We start from the raw sequence: 17799 nt of genomic DNA, 5'->3' as shown, positions 1-17799 counted from the left end.
GGCTTAATACATAACGAAACTGCAGTTTCCATCTCACCCTGGAGTATAACCTTAAAGCAGGCAACTAGGAATTTCCTGGTCAGCAGTAGTGACGAAATCCGCTTGATAGACCACACAGGTGAGGTAATCCACTCTTTCCTTGTTCCTGTCCCCTTGTGCCTATAAGTCTCTCCCATTTTGTACAGCATTTCAGAGTTCTATTCTATTTGCTAGATGGGATGCTGCCCGATTCATGAATCATTAAATAATGCCAAGATGATCTTTAAAGTTACTCAACTGAATTTTGTTTTTGTTAACAATTAGATGTCCCTGAATACAAAGAACATTCTCAACTCTAGAAAAACTTTCTTTTATGCTGTATTTTGCAATTCAAAGACACTACTATATTCATTGAAATATCCAGAGTCACTAGCAAGCGACAGTGACAAAGAAGGTGTTAGGTAAATGTTTGGATCAAACGTTACGCGAACTAAAAGTGACTTTTAGCCACTTGGTACTTCTTTGTTACAGAGCTCTTCCCCTGGAATGAGAGAACTCAAACTATCCTTCTTTGTTACTAACATACCATTAATAAACGATATAGCTGCAGAGATACTCTGTTTTCATAAACATTGTGGTCTGTCATGCAGTCTGAATTTGACATAGCTAAGAGTCAAAAAGGAAGTAAAATTTATTCACGATCAGGTAGACTACAGTGTAATTTATTACAGAATAATTGATAAATAAAAGCTGCCACCCAGTCACCCAAAGAAGTGACTTCTTTTTGGATGAAGAGCCCCAGGCAGGAAGGCAATTTCCATAAAGTAAAAGCACCACAGTGCCAACTATTATATGGCAATGAAGCATCTCTTTAGAAGAAGTGATTTTCACAGCAAGAATTCTGTGTTTTGCTCCTTACACTTTTGACTACACAATGCTGAGTCTCAGCAAAGAGCTATATAATTGCAGAAGAATCCTTTCTCTGAGCAACCAGAAATCATCTCCATTAAGTGTTGAATCATTCAGTGAAGGATAATGGTAACCCAGATATAACTGCTGGCTGTAACAAGTCACTTTTGCTTGTTTTATTGGGTTAGAATTGCCAGTAGGAGTTTGGCTATGAATTCTCTTAAGCACGAAAAATAGTATTGTTTTGCATTCTTGTCAATTTTTACAGCAGGCTTCTAATAATTTTCTCTAAACCTATATTTTATAAACTTCCATTTTCCTTCAAGTTTTTGACCAATATATCTTTCTGAAACTCAGTAATAATCTTTTCATTTCCCTATCGAAACCTTCAAGGTGGAGGTGGTCAAACACTTTGTGTTAAAGAGAGGCCAGGGGTGCCTGGGTGACCCAGTTGGTTGGGCATCCGACTGCAGCTAGGGTCATGATCTAATGGTCTGTGAGTTCAGGCCCCATGTCGGGCTCTGTGCTGACAGCTCAGAGCCTGGAGCCTGCTTCCGATTTGGTGTCTCCCTCTCTCTCTGACCCTCCCCCACTCACACTCTGTCTCTGTCTCTCTCACAAAGAAATAAACATTAAAAAATGAAAAAAAAAAAAAAAAGAGGCCAGGAGTTGCAACCTTGGCATAAAGGACAAGGGAGCGGTAGTGAACTTGTTTTGATATCATATTTCCAAGCAAGCTCACTATTGCAGACCCATACAGATATAGTCTCTGGTTGGGGACTAACTGTTGCTTATGTGGTTTCCTTACTTCCCTATTAGGTTAAGGCAGTGTGCAAACTCCAAGCCTATGGGAGCTAGAATCATGGAGACATCAAAGAGATAGAATGGGTTTTCAGTAATTCAGTTCTGGATGCAAATCCCAACATCATATCTAATTAGCCGTTGGACTAGATTTAAAATCCAGATATTAATTCAGTCTTCCTAAAATGCTATAATCACCCAAGATACAACATTTGTATATAATATTATACCTGGAACATCTTTCTCAAAACTCAGTAGCAATGTTTGTCATTTTTATTATAATTCATTCTTGCTGGCACCATTTATCATCTGACTCCAATCTACTTTTCCAGTGTTTTCTCTCATCATCATCCAAGGAAAACCAATTTAAGTATTAACAGCTCCCCATGCCATTATGCTTTGCCCATATTATTCCTTCTCCCTGAAACGCCTTTATCTTCTTGCTTTACTCAATAAGTGATTGTTCATCCCTAAAGATTTAACTTGTACATTGATTCTGCATTTCTGGAAGCCAAATTTGCTGCTCTGCTAAAGCTAATCAATAGATTTTTTAAAGCACCCTTACCATAATGTATGCTTTTGACACCTCCATCATCCCACATAATTATATTTGTGTGTGCGTGTGTGTGTGTGTGTGTATGTGTGTGTGGCATTACATTTAAGTTCTACTCTGTTAACAACTTGCAAGTATAACACAGTGTTCTGAACTACAGTTCCTATACTGTAACTTAGATCCCCAGAACTTATTTTCCTTATAACTGTTAGTTTGCATACTTTGACCAACATCTCCCCAGTGCCCCCATCCCCAAACCCTAGTAACTACCATTCTACTACTCTATCTCTGTGTTCAAGCTTTTTTAGGTTCCACATATAAGTGAGAATATATACACATAAATTGGAACAGTATTTGTCTTCCTCTGTCAGACCTATTTCACATAACACAATGTCATAGTGTATTATTTGTTTAGCTGGCTATGCCTCCTCTAAGGCTGAAAGTTCACAGGAACTGAGACTGCTGTCTTATTTATCCTCATATAGTATCTGGCACATGAAAAATTGGTAAACGTCAGCAGAAAACATAAACTTGAAACTGGACCAATTGTATTATCCACTGAGACTTCACCTTTCTCATAATATTAAACCATGTTATAGCTTCACTATTGCCTTGTTAATACTATTTTTTTTAATACTGCCATCTATTGAGAGATCTATTATATGCCATGTAGCATGTTTAGGGTTTCAGATTTATTATTTGTGGTATTGGTTTTGCGTTCCTCTCTGTAGACTGTAAAAATATTTGAGGGCAAGGATCGTTTTACTCATCTCTATATCCGCATTGCCTAGAAGGTATGTAGAAAAAACATGGCTATGCAGCAGGTCTGGCATTCATTCTTTCCCTTGACCAAGGGATCACCCCTTCTGGAAAGTAAGGTAATGGCACTGACTGACAGGAGAGCACTTTTCTATGAAATGTTGACTGTGAGGCTTGGCCTCTGGTAAATAAACCTGGGAGCTATGGTTTATGGGGCATGGTGTTTGGAAAAAGCCCTGCAATTATGTGAATATAAAATAGAGATTTTTATAACCTATCCTCTATTTGTGCAAGTAATGAAAATGTCACATGTCACTTACAGATCCCCTCTGTAAAACTGGGTCCAGTAGGTGCTCTGATGCATCAAGAAAGAACCTGGAAGTTCCACTCACTGGAGTTCAAGGACTTCTCCCTTAGGTAATCATAAGGCACAGGAAAAAAAGGAAGGAAGTTCTCAACCTCCAGTGAATGAAGTTCCCAGATCCTCTCTTTGTGCATCAGACCATGCACTGGAACCAGTTTTAAACAGTGCTTCCTGGCCTAAAATAATTTGTAATTTGTAATAATCTGTAATAATTTGACCCACTGTATTATCTCAGTCTCCAATATATATTTCTGAAAAGAACATAGTTTTATGTCTATTTAACATAATGCACTGAAATACTGAGTGAAAGCTCTTTGGATATATCCAAGGAAGAACATTCATAATTCCAGGATTAAATATTGATAATGATATTATTGATATAATGTACCTTTCCAGAATTATAAGCACTGAAAACCGTGAAGAAGACAGGCTGTATACTGAGGTGGAACAAGTCCACTCAGGAGGTTTATTAACATAATCGCAGATGACTGTCAAGAGGGCCACCTAATACCCTCTACCTCTGGACCTAACAGCTATACCAGATCTACAGAATCCATTTGTATTTTGAACTCTAATCCCCCCCTATAATCACTAAACCACAGAGATGGCCAGATAACATTTCCTGCATCAGAGTAAAGAATTCACAAAATTAAAATCAATTTGGTTCCTGTTGTTAACCAAGGGTGTGTTTCTTCAGTCCCACAGAGATGAGCCAAGCACGGAGCTCTCTTTGAAGCTAACAAAAGCTTAAGGTCAGATCATCTCCATGGGATACAAAGCAAACTAGGGAGAAGGGACAGCCAAATGGTATTTCAAGTGTTCTCTCAGAAAAGTACTTCTATAATACAGATCATTCATGCATTATTGGAGACAGCTTTGTTCTCTCTCTACAATGTGTTAAGTATTGTATGGTTTTAAAATAATAATGTTCTACTTTCCACTGACTAAAAATAGCCTATTCCTTGAGAATTTTATTATATTTGTTCATACCACATGGAAAGGTGCTTATAAATCTAAAATTAATTTTACTCACAATTCTCAAATTACAATACGCTTCCTTATAAAGCCTTTTCTAGGCTGGAAAAAAGAGCAAACCAAAGATAATATTAATATTATTATTAATAATGAGGGGCGCCTGGGTGGCTCAGTCGGTTGAGCATCCGACTTCGGCCCAGGTCATGATCTCATGGTTCATGAGTTCAAGCCCAGCGTCGGGCTCTGTGGTGAGAGCTTGGAGCCTGGAGGCTGCTTTGGATTCTGTTTCCCTCGCTCTCCACCCCTCTCCCACTCATGCTCTCTCTGTCTCTCAAAAATTAATAAACATTTCTAAAAAAAATTTAAAAAATAATGATAATAATATCAGTTTAATTTTCTCACCACAAATTACACTTTCTGATTCCTTTTCTTCCCCTATTCTTGTACCCATATCACTCTTTGATCTTTTCCTCTCCTTATCACCTCATATTTATCTAACCAGGTCTCTGTTGTAGTCCTTTCACTTGATACCTCTCCAATCCATGCCCTCTTCACCTATTAATTTTCAGATCACCAAAATTTCTTTCAATTCTTCTGTAATGCACAATCTCTCCTCTCTACATCTCCTATTACTTCACTCTATCCCCCTGAATTCACTACCAACCTTACTGCTAAAATTATATGCATATATATTCTAAGTAACCAAAAGAAAAATCTTATGTGCATTTAGTTTAACTGCTCTGCTCTAACTTAACTCTATTTTCCTCCCATATTTCCCCCCATATAGTATTTTGTTCATGATAGGATGAACAACTATTATATGTCTGCCTCCCACATGCCCTTTTTTTTTTTAAAGAGAGATTACAATCAAGGTATTGTGTGTGTGTGGGAGAGAGAGAGAGAGAGAGAGAATGAATCTCAAGCAGGCTCCACATCCAATGCAGAGCTTGATGGAAGGCTCCATTTCATGACCATGGGATCATGACCTAAGCTGAAATCAAGAGTTGGACACTCAACTGACTGAGCCACCCAGGTGCCCCTCCTCTCATTATTAAAATAACCTCCCACAAATTTTGTTTCAGGTGTGGGCTCATGGTCTAAGGCGGGCCACTCACAACCTCTAACCTCTCTAGGTCACTGTGATAGGTCCAAGAGATGGACCTGTGACCCAAGCATGGGCAATGAAAATGATTCCCTAAGAATTTCTAAACCCTGTTTTCCTTTGAGGTCATAAATCTATGAAAGCATTAGTCAGAAATAGCCAATGACCATGGTTCTAAACTCATGGAGAAGTAAATGAGAAAAGAAAAAAAAGAAAGGAAAAAAAAATGTTCACAAATGAACGAGGACTTCAACTACCTCAATTTCAACCTCAGTCTGGACATCTGAACCTCATCTTTCCCCTTTATCATCTAACTAGGACAAAAGACCCAGCAGGCAAAGCATCCCATGATGGGAACTCAAACTACCTCCTCAAGCAATAATGACCCTGCATGATGGACCCCAAGACAATGATCAACAGGACCTTTACCACCCAACTACAACACCCACCAACTTTTCTCTGACATTTTCCTTATATAAACCTAGAAGTCCTTTCAGCACTTTGGAGGCAGTCTTTGAGACATTAGTTCACAGTCTTCCTGGTGTTGGCCTCATTAAAATAATCCCTTTATTGTTACACTGCCATTCATCTCTCTACTTTGGATTTTGTCAGTGACAAGTGGCCAAACCTGGTCTGCTGGGAAACCCCCTTGAGCCAGGTGCTCTTGTCCCCTTGGGCCCTGGCCAAAGGAAGAAAGCAGAGATGGGTATGAGAGAGGTAAAAGCATTTGAGTCCTAGTACCAGGACTCTAAGGCCAGGTCCACCCATATTTTCACATAGTTTTCAAATATGAAGTAATGAGTTCTATATTTAGTATTAAGTAGCTTAAGTTTTTGTCACTTGTAACACCTATAAAAGATTTAAAAAATCTATATATTTGAGTAGGGATCTTAACTCAGTAATAGGCCAGTAATAATTTTCAATTTGGACAAAAACCAAGTAAGTATTTACTAATTAAGTAATTAAGTGCGTAACAGGATGTTAAAACAGAAAATTCATCTGAGGCACCAAGAAACTCAAGAAATACATTCCAAACAATATGCTACATAAATTTCAGCACTCTCCAAAAAGGGACCTAAACTCCTAGCACATCAAAGATTACACAAAAAAGATGAAAAGTTGAATGGAAATGAGAGGAGTATTTCCTTGGGGAGGGTTATGCTGTGATTCTGATTCCCACCCTCCCCCAGGAAGGAGATGTGCTATGGCTCTATCTTCTAAACTCAAACCAAATGATGATTTTATACATCCACTTGCAATCAGTTCTTAAAACATAAGCCTGCAATCAGTAGAACAGAGCTTCTTCACTAGATAAGTGGCCAGAAATTTGCTAAGTAGCAAATAATTAATAGTAAAGGAAGTAAAAAAGAAAAGCCAAAGTCATTGCTGTGCTTTATCAGTCTTTTTCATTTGCTTAGCAAATTAAGCTTCATTGACATAATAATATTTTCAATTCAAACTGCATACCCAAAGGCAGATAATTTATTTTTCATTGTTTCAGAATAGGGCTAACATTTCCCTTTACATTTTTATTTGGGGACCCTGCTAGCAGTCTGAATCTGGGATGACTCAGAACAGGAAAAAAGAGTTACTTTTGAAGAGGAGTAGAATATGCCAGCTAAAATATGCCTCTGTGGCATGAGGATTATTTTAGGCTTATTATCTTTCAGAAACAGCTGGCACAGGAGAAACTCAGAGTTACCCTTTTGTAAGAGGCATTTACATTTACGAGAGAATTCACCATTTGTCAGAGTGTCTTCCTGGCTGTACCACAAACAGGAGGGATCACTAAATCTCTAGAAGCTCATATCTGTAAGGCAACAACCTGAATTTACATAACATCCTGATCTTTGTTTACTATGCTTTTCCCAGTAACCTTCCATGACAGGCCTTCCCTTTCCTCCGACATCTTTGGTTTAGCTGAAGAAGGTATTTAAGGTGATGGCTTGGACCATTTTGGAAAATTACTCCGTCTTCCTGAGTATCTCCCATGTATATCAGAGGTATACCTGTTTTTAAACTTATGTTTGTTTTTTCTCTTGTTATTAGCACCACGCTCTAACCAATTGAACTAACCAGCCAGCTGACTGTTTTTTCTCCTGTTAATCTGTCTTTGATTAGAAGGACTCTCAGTCAAGAAACTAGAAGAGTAGAAGAACAATTATTTTTCCACCCCCACACTTTCAAACAATAAAACAATGGATAATTCTGCATCCGTGGTCTCTTTCTTATTATAACTTCAAACTACTTTGGAAAAGGTTTTTTTTTTTTTTTCCCCCCCATGGTGGTGGTGTAGTAGTACTTTTGTTTAAGTCTTATACATGTAAGTCCCATTCAGTGCTTTTGCCCATTAGTCAAAGGGCAAGTAATGTTTAAGCAGCTGCTCCTTCTGTGCTTTTGGAGCACTGGAAACTCTCACAAATTAAATGCTGTTTGCTCCTTGACTTCTTCCCTAACCTTTTTGGCATGGTAATTGTTTATGTAAGGAGAGTAATTCTGCATGAACCGTTAGCTCCTTATTATTCTAATAGACACTCCCCCAAATACATAAAGTCCAGCTTTGTCTCTACACTCTGTTAGATGTGGGATAGTGATTGGAAGGCAAATTGTGTTTATAAAGAGAAATGAATTGGTGGAATCTTATTTATGGCAAACATAAAAGAAGGAAAGAAAGAAAGAAAGAAAGAAAGAAAGAAAGAAAGAAAGAAAGAAAAAGGGAGGAAAAGAAAGAAAGGAAGGGAGGGAGGAAGGAAGGAAGGAGAAAAAAGCCCAAGTTCCATCTGTCAATAAATTATCATTGTAGTAAGTATCATTACAATAATAAGTAATCTAAAATATCTTAAAATAGCATTACAGTGTCTGGCACATAGCAAGCATTCTATATATGTTTATTAAATCGATAAAATGGAATAAATTAATGACTCGTAACTTTATGCCAATCAGGCAGTCTGAATGCTGAATTCCAGTTAACTTCATTTCTGAAGGTCAAAATACATTCCATCTTGGGATGAGGTGAATCCAACTTATTAATTACGTGGACTTTATTAGTGTTCGCTGCGGTGTACTTTTGCTAATACAATAATTTCATGATCAGAAGAAGAAGAAGTATATATGCACCCCCATGTTCACTGCAGCATTATTTACAATAGCCAAGACATAGAAATAACCCAAGTGTATACCAATGGATGAATGGATAAAGAAATTATGATATACACACACACACAGAGGAATACTATTCAGCCATAAAACAAATGAAAATGTGCCATTTTCAACAATAAATTGTCTTTTGTATGTGGTCATTGTTTTTTAAATATCACTTAAATGTAACCCTAGTTTGTTTTTTCCAAGCACATGCAAGCAAACAATATGACATGAGTAATATGAGTTCTGATTGTTTTTCTAGTCAGTAGACTCAAAATCAGCCCTCATGATTCTAACCTTTATTGTTAAAAATCTTCAATAGACTTTCCCCATAATAGCATCAGGAAGCACACCGTAAGACACACAAATGTGTTCACGACATCTTCAAGTCACAGTGGCTCAGATTCATTCTTTGGAATCTTTGATGGGAGCACAGAGGTGAAAGATGCAGGAGATTCAACAGTATCTCAACAAATATTGGAACATATCCTGCTTGACCTTTGATTTCTGAATAAATATTCCATATTTATTGTTTTGTGGGGTTTTTTTTTTTTGGTTTGTTTCACATTTGCTTATTTTTTTCAGAATGGGGAAAGATCGAGCTGGTTGAGAATCCAATATATTTCTTTCCCACCTAAGCGAATCCAATATATTTCTTTCCCACCTAAGCACGTTTCTTTTAAAGTTTCTACTTCAGCATTTCTCAGCTTTAATAACTACATAGTAGTTCATTACTTAAATGAAATACAATGTTTATTTTACAAACTAACATAAAGCACTGTGCTGTATCTATATATTTATATGCAAACATAATTAATAAACATTATTTGGTCTTACCATAAGCCTATCAATCAGGTTGATAATAATCATTAAAAAACACTGGTACTTCATTTAGGTAAGAACATCAAGGTCTCCCCTTAACAAGATTTACCTCCTGGGGCATGGTGAATCAAACTTACTAATTATGTTGGCTCTATTAATTTCCACTGTGGTGCTGCAGACAGTGTTTCTAACATAAAAATTTTATATTTAGAAAATAATTATTTTAAAAGGGTGTTCTAAATGACTATAAAAGCTGAATCTTGACTTCCATACGTAAAATAGCAAATTAAATAAATACATGATAGAGGCAAACAAAAGTCTGTGATTAAATATGTGCACTTATCACAGATAGCCCCATCAGGGCCTAAAAGATTAGGTTCCCATTCAAGCAATAGCTGCCCTCTTGGCGGTAACAATACACCCTTTTATGGTCCTGACTTAAAGCATTTTTTTTAATGTTTATTTTTGACAGAGAGAGAAAAACTACAAGGGAGGGAGGGGCAGAGAGAGAGGGAGACAGAATACCCAAAGCAGGCTTGGTGCTGAGAGCAGAGAGTTCCCCACAGGGCTCAAGCTCATGAACTGTGAGACCATGACCTGAACCGAAGTCAGATACTGAACCAACTGAGCTACCCAGGCACCCCTGACTTAAAGCATTTTTAATGAAAATGATGTCTGCCACTTAGATATGTTTACAGTACTTAAAATACAGAGCCAGCATTTCTGGAATGTGAATTTGTAAGAAACACCTTTATCATTTGCAGAGCTTATACACAGCAGTAAATCCAATAAAGAATGAGATACTGATAACAGATAGTTTTAACATAATGAGAAGTGCAAGGTGAATCACTGTCAGCTCTTCTGTCTCCTGTTTAACACTGATATCAAAATACGTACTTGGAATCAAGGCATAAGTATAAATCCTGCCTCAAAAGGAGTATTTCCAAACATGCAAAGGTTATATTCATAAGCTGAGCTGCAAAAGACAATTTTCCTGCTGTGAGGCTCGACAGGACCAGCACAGTCAGCAGGATGTTAAAAATCCTTCTGCAGACATATGTTAGCAAAGCTACTGGATGGGTCCAAGGCTCATTATGTTTGCTGACAATCATTTTGAAAAAGCACAGACCAAACACTTCTAAGGCAGCCAGTGCAAATATGGATCTTTTTCATATTTCAAAAATTTTCCTATTTCATATTTCATATTTCAAAAAGTCAATATTTCAAAAAGGAAGAAAAAGGTGTCCTTTCAAAATCTCTTATTTGAAGAGTAATTATATACTATTAACTGAAGATGCCAATGTTCAGAATTTGTTTACTACTTGATGACTTCTATGAACCAAATTATTTATACAGTAAATTTATACCAATGGGCCTAAAACAGCTGTTACCAGAAAACCCAGTATATGGCCAGGCTGGTAGGGCTGCCTCCGCACTCCTAGACACTTTAATTCCCTCTAAAGAACAAAGGAGAAATAAAACCAAAATCAACATGAGGAAAACTGTAGAGTTCATTTATTCAATTTGCTCTGCAAGTGAAAATAAAAATGAGATGTAGGTAAAAAATATCTATAAAAATAAGGAAATAGAATTAGGCTGATGTGTCTGATGTTATTATAAGATTGCATTTTATATTTCCAGGAGATAAAAAGATTCAAAAGTCATTCTTCTTTAGCAACTGAAAAATCAACAGTTTCCTTTGTTAACAAATCTATCCTCCTGCCCTTGCCTTAAGGGACCTACTAAATAAATGACTTATATTTTAAATGTGTAGTGGGGCACCTGGGTGGTTCAGTAGGTTAAGCGTCCAAGTTTGGTTCAGGTCATGATCTCATGGTCCGTGAGTTTGAGCCCCGAATCAGGTTCTGTGCTGACAGCTCAGAGCCTGGAGCCTGCTTCAGATTCTGTGTCTCCCTTTATGTGCCTCCCCTGCTCGCTCTCTCTCTCTCTCTCTCTCTCTCTCTCTTTCTATCTCAAAAATAAAGATTCAAAAAAAAATGAATATGTATTAAATAGGTAATCTTCCTTTCACAAAAGGTCTTATATTAATGTATTAATCTATATAATATCATTTATAAATTAATACAAATAAGAATTACTCTTATTAAAAATAATTTACAATGATCATCATAGCTAACATTTTTGCATGTGGCTACAGGTGTACTCAGCTTAATGACATTTAATGTTTACAGCAATTCCACAAAATTCCTCTTACAAATGAAGGAAGGGGTTCATACAACCTTGAAAAGATTTAACTGAATGCCTACTGTATTCCAGGTATAGGGCCAGGGGTTGAAAGTGGTAAGGGAGCAAGGCATGGCTTCTTCCCAAATTATGTTAGTCAGGAATGACTGGTTAGAATTTGACACTCAAATAATCAAATAAGAAATCGAGAGAAGAAAGCAAACACTAAGCCATGGTCTTTAATTGGCTCATTAAGTGACTGAGAACAACTAGTTCTCTTTTCTAACCTAAAATGCTTATACAGCTGGTCTTCATTATTTGCAGACACCATATTTATAAATTTACCTAGTAGCTAAATTTAACCTATCGCTCTCAAATCAGTACTCACAGCACTTTTAAGGTCAGATACAAACTATGCACAGGGCACAGAAAAATTTAAGTTGCCTAACATACCTGTTTCAGCCAAAGTTGAACAAGGCGATTCTCTACCTTCTTTTTTTAATTCCCATAACTGCACATGAGAGTCCTATTCATGATCTATTTAGTTTTTCTCATTATTAGGCTTTTTATTGGTGATTTTGCTATTTAAAATGGCTTGCTGTTTAAAAGCATTGTGAAAGCACTGCCTGGTGTTCCTAAGTGCAAGAAGGCTATGATATGCTATGTCTTGGGGGGAAAACATTTGTATTACATTTCATTCAGGAATGAGTTACCGTGCTGTTGGCCCTGAGTCCAATATTAATGAATAAACAATATACATTAAATAAATGATTACATAAAAACATACTTAAAACAGAGTTATGCATTGATCAGTTGACTGAAATGCTGTGACCAGAAGCTAATAGAAACCTAAGCCTGTATTTCCCCAGGATCCGGGGCTCAGCATTTACTTAGTATTTGTGATAACTTTATAGAACACAACTACCATGAATAATGAGAATCAGCTATAAATGTTTTTGTTTTTTTAGTTAGGTTTTATTACATTTCTCCTATTTGAGTTAGTTTCAGAATAAAGCCTCTTAATCCATAAAAGAAGATGAAGCAAAGAAAAAAAATTCAAAGATTAAATAACAGTATCCATAGTACATTTACAGAATTAAATAGCATACCAAGTTCTCAAGTCTTCAGGGAAAAAAAAGAAAGAAACTTCACAGCAAGTGCATTTTTAATCTCCAAAGTATTATATCTATATTTGTTCCAAATATACTTTAATCTCCAAAGTATTATATCTATATTTTATATGAAGAATAGTGTTTTCTTAAAGACCAAGAAATTAAAGCAAAATAAATGATGCCTCCCTATTCCATCTATCTTTTTTTTCTTTTTGCCTGAATCCTAGGATTCTAATTCACACATTTTCCCCTAAATCACACTTCACCATGTCATTTGATGTTATGGAAGAGGTATCGATTAAAGGTTTTCAAAAGGATGGAATATAGCAAACAACTATTAAATACTCCTCAGTTTCACAATCAAGCTCATCCCAAGCTTTGTTGAATAATAAGCTTCTTTCTCTATATAAAGATGATGTTCTAGATTCTGTTGATTAAAAAAAACTTTTAATGTTCATCCCTGTGGACAAAGCCTGACATAAAGAGAATACAAAGATAAAACACACCACACATGCCATTTGTCAGGGAAATGCTGAGAGCCTTGACCAGTAGAGGTGCAGGGTCAGCAGGGAACCACTCACATCCTCCTAAATGACCTCCTCCAGTGACAATCAGCAATTTTGAAACAGCAGCCCAGGGGTCAGAGTAAAATCTGCAGAAATGGAACTGGGCCAAAATATATACTCAGAGGAACAGTAAGTCTGTACCCTTGACCTCATTAGCAGCAAATTGTAACCAATTGCTAATTACCTTATGGCTATATCACAAACTGTATATATGTGTATGTAAATTTTGTATGTAAATTCTACACGTGTTTGAACCTAAAATTTGCAAGAATCTAACACAATGATTGGACTTAGAGGAGATACTAGATAAACTGTCACCCTCTAATGGAAAAATAAGGTTAAATCTTGAAGTAGTAACCAAGTTTCTGATGGAAAATATACTACACTGTATTAAATGTACTGACTTGGGCACCTTAATTTAGTTTGTTTTCTCCTGTATACTGAGGAGGAGATAATTCGGTCAGAATCCAAGTTAAAAAAAAGTGAGCTAATGGACACCAATAAAGAATGTTATTAACTCCCATTAGTTCCATGTGTTATAAACATAATCTAAATGGTTGATTATAGCAAATCAAAGACAGGCACTTATAATCTCCGTAGATGAAGTTTTAGGACTGATTCTACGATCACAAATAGATGATGGCTCGCTCATCTTCTCCAAAGCACATTTCCATTACTTCAACACATGTGTTTAGTACCTTGCACAAGTACATACAAGAGAAAATGAAAGACAATTCAAGATGTAAATGTGCCAGTTGAGAATTATGGTTTGAAGAAAAAGATAATATCATCAACATCTACTACTACACAGTGAGTGTCCATATGTGCCTGGCATAGAGCTAGCGTCCAGGGAGAGGGGTGAACAAGACAGACTTTGGCACTGACATAAGAGAATTTACATTTCAATGATAGGAAAGAAAAAAGACAAACAAACAAACAAACAAAAAAGAAGTCTTTGTGGTAAGTACCAAGCAGGAGACAAACTGTGTGCTGTAATCCAGCATCGGGCATGCGTGGCTATCTCAGGGGACTTGGGAAAGTCCTTAGAGTCCTTTCCTTAGATGGAAATATCCAACCTAAAACTGGACTTATAAAACAGGGGTGATGAACTCTATGAATGATCTTCAGTGTGAATTTTGTTGTTTATTCTAATTATGCTCTGTTATGAAAGTAAGAGAAAAAAACTGCCAGAAAGAAACATAACAGGGAAAACTGTAAGGTGGCAACACAGGACCCGAAATGCTGCTCCTGCGCACTGCAAACGTTCTCCTTTCCTACCTCTCAAGCACCAGTGCAATGTTGCGATTTGTTCATAATTAGTGACTACAGGAGCAAGGCAAAATGGGGAGTTTTCAAGCCACTTCTGGAGGAAATAAACATTGCTAATAATAAGGCTATATTTATCAAGCAATGGCTATGTTACATGTGGGTTACATAGAATACTGCAGTTCATGGTCACAACAACCATAGAAGACCCGGGTTACCATCCACATTTTACAGCTGAATAAACAAAAGTAGAGTCAAAATAACTTGTCCAAAATTACTGTGGGGGCGTCAGGCTTGCACTCCAGAGCACACCTGCACCTTTGAGACTGATTTTCAACTACTACATGTCAAAGGAAAATTAAGGAAAGAATTGAAATGATCATCTTCTCTGGCTCCCTGTAATTATCTGACTGTACTGAATTTTGTACTCAATTATTTAAGTGCAGCATAGAAATATACTTTGGCTTCTCTGGTAACACTACTTTTTAAAGGCCAGTGATATTTGCAGAGAAAATGGTGGGGTGGGGGGGGGGAACACCTGAGTGGCTCAGTCTGCTAAGCGTCCAACATCGGCTCAGGTCATCATTTCACAGTTTGTGAGTCTGAGCCCCACATCAGGGCATCAGGCTCTCTCCAGGCAGCACAGAGCCTGCTTTGGATCCTCTGTCTCCTTCTCTCTCTATCCCTACCCAGCTCATGCTCTTCTCTTTCTCTCTCAAAAATAAACAAACATTAAAAAAAATAATAATAATGGGACCTCTTCAAAGTTCACTGAAATGCCCAAGTCACTTAAGGGCAATAATTTGTTTATCAAATGACAACTGCCTTTTTTGTAATTCATCTCTTACCTTTTTATAGAATTCTGCCTTTCTTCAAAATGTGTGACTTGCAGGTGCCATTTTGACTTGCTCTGGCATCTAGCATAAAAGGTGAAAACCTCATAATGGAACCTTTATTCGAATTAATATTTCAGTGATGCTTGCAAAACAGCCTGTTACTTCCAGTAGGCAAATTTGCCTTCAATTTTTCTAAATGTTTATTTATTTTGAGGGAGAGAGGGGGAGAAAGAGACACAGTGGGGCAGAGAGAGATTGAAAGAGAGAGAGAGAGAGAGAGAGAGAGAGAGAGAGAGAGAGAGAGAGAATGAATCCCAAGCAGGCTCTGTGCTATGAGCGTGGAGCATGACTCAGGACTTGATCTCAGGAACCGTGAGATCATGACCTGAGCCAAAATCAAGAGTTGGAGGCTCAGCTGACTGAGCCACCAAGGCACCCCAGTCAATGTGCCTTTAAAATGCAAGTATATGCCAAATGGTTTACTTAGGATTTCTGTTTAAACCGAAAACATTCATGAGCATAAATTAAACTGTGATTGATAAAAGAATCACAGTCTATCTTCTGCAATATTTTACATTTAATTTCATTATCCATGCCCAATGAAATTATAAATCAATCTACATACTCAGAAGTTTATAGGGGTTTTTTTCCCTGTTACCACAACTGCATATAACTATCCATAATACAAATGAGCTTATCCACTGTTATGCCCACCTTAAAATGGGTATCTTAATCCAGTTCAAATTTATGGACAAATCAGAAAGGTCTGAGTAATGTCTTTGGGCCTACCAAAGTTAGAGAGACAAGCCATCCTTAAGACAAACATTATTTCTCTTCCTTTTTTAAAACACATCAGGTGAGTATTTTCCTTTGAGCAGCTTTCTCTGGTTATTGCCATCTCTTCGGTGATATGCAACATTAGGAAGGTAGAAATAAATATGTTGGGTTCCTGTAATAATTCTTAGTTCTTGACACATGGGATATTTAAATGACTGCAAATCTCACGTTTGATTTTGTAATGGTCCACTTTTTATGCTGTCATCATAGCAGTAAATTGGATTACATTGGTAGGACTACATACTCGTTATAAAATCAGCCAGACTTTGCAATTCGTTTGGCAGAGTCCTAATGATTTCCACACAAACACTTCAGTGTGGTTCACATCTACAGGTAGATAAGTACATCAATATGTCAGAAAATGCTCATCTATTCACACCAACAAATTTTGTGTGCCTTAAGAAATAAGTCAACACTAATTCATTCATATCTTTGTTTTGACGTCCTCTTACTACTCAGAGCTCACATTAAAATTTTTTTAACGTTTATTTACTTTTGAGACAGAGAGAGACAGAGCTTGAATGTGGGGGGTGGTGGTCAGAGAGAGAGAGGAAGACACGGAATCTGAAACAGGCTCCAGGCTCTGAGCTGTCAGCACAGCCCGACGCGGGGCTTGAACTGGGAAATCGTGACCTGAGCCGAAGTCGGACGCTTAACCAACTGAGCCACCCAGGCGCCCCTCAGAGCTCACATTAAATGCCACCTCAGAGTGCTCGCTTCGGCAGCACATATACTAAATGCCACCTCACAGCCCTTGTTAGTTCACTAATCCGATGTAATCCCCATCATTCCCTCACAACTTCGTGCCTGATGAACAAAATGCTTGTCAGTGATATCTTTTGTTTACTATTTGTTCTTTTCTTCCCCCTCTGGCTCTTCCAAAGTTGGTAAGCCCCATAAGGACAGGGACTGATATTTCCCTAATGTATCCCCACTACCTAGCAAAGTACCAGGAACATAATATGTATCCAATACACTTGATCTTAACCCAAAGCTTAAGATAATAGGTACACAATAAGTGTTTAAATCCCACTTAACTAAACGCTGCTGATTAGCTCTCATTTAAGTGTCCTATGAAATAAATATAATAATATTTCCTTTAAATGAAAGGAGTGTATCTCCTTCCCATGAATGAAAACCACCAGGTCAAGTGAGAGATGTATTAATTATGTGAAAGGAATGGTACTGTAGTACGTGAGGAAGTAGAAAACTAAAATCCAAAGAAAGAGTTTGAGTAGAGGTTGTTACAAAACAATCAGATGCCCAGATAGTGGGACTTACACTTAGATCACTGGACAGAAAATAACAATCTTTTGTTTCCTTGGGAGGTGCTGCATTCTACATATCATATTCCGTGAAATAGGTGAGAAGTAGCAAAGGGAGGATTTATATTAAGAGAAGGACAAGGGTGCCTGGGTGGCTCAGTTGGCTGAGGATCCACCTCTCGATTTTGGCCCAGGCCATGATCCCAGGTCGTGGGACAGAGCTTCACAGTGAGCGTGGAGACTGTTTAAGATCCTCAGTGTCTCTCTCTTTCTCTTCCCCACTGCCCCTCTCTCCCACTCACGTGCGCTCTTTAAAATGCAATAATAT

At 37.4% G+C, this 17799-nt stretch overlaps 1 protein-coding gene across 12 annotated transcripts in view; it reads right to left on the bottom strand.

Moving 5' to 3' along the window:
* The window catches only part of CHL1 (cell adhesion molecule L1 like), a 203325-nt gene that overhangs the window by 97690 nt on the left and 87836 nt on the right, over positions 1–17799 (bottom strand). Inside the window, exon 1 of one of the 12 annotated variants that reach the window (XM_047850475.1) lies at positions 3322–3391. The exons of the other annotated variants lie outside the window; for them this stretch is intronic. The gene's annotated coding sequence lies outside the window, so the exon portion shown is untranslated. Of the gene's footprint in view, positions 1–3321; positions 3392–17799 lie in introns of those variants that run through there. 12 annotated transcript variants of the gene reach the window in all.

The sequence above is a fragment of the Prionailurus viverrinus genome, chromosome A2, assembly GCF_022837055.1.
Source record: "Prionailurus viverrinus isolate Anna chromosome A2, UM_Priviv_1.0, whole genome shotgun sequence".
Classification (NCBI taxonomy): Eukaryota; Metazoa; Chordata; class Mammalia; order Carnivora; family Felidae; genus Prionailurus; species Prionailurus viverrinus.
Note: the sequence above shows the minus strand (reverse complement) of the source record. Positions and strands in the feature narration are given on the sequence as shown.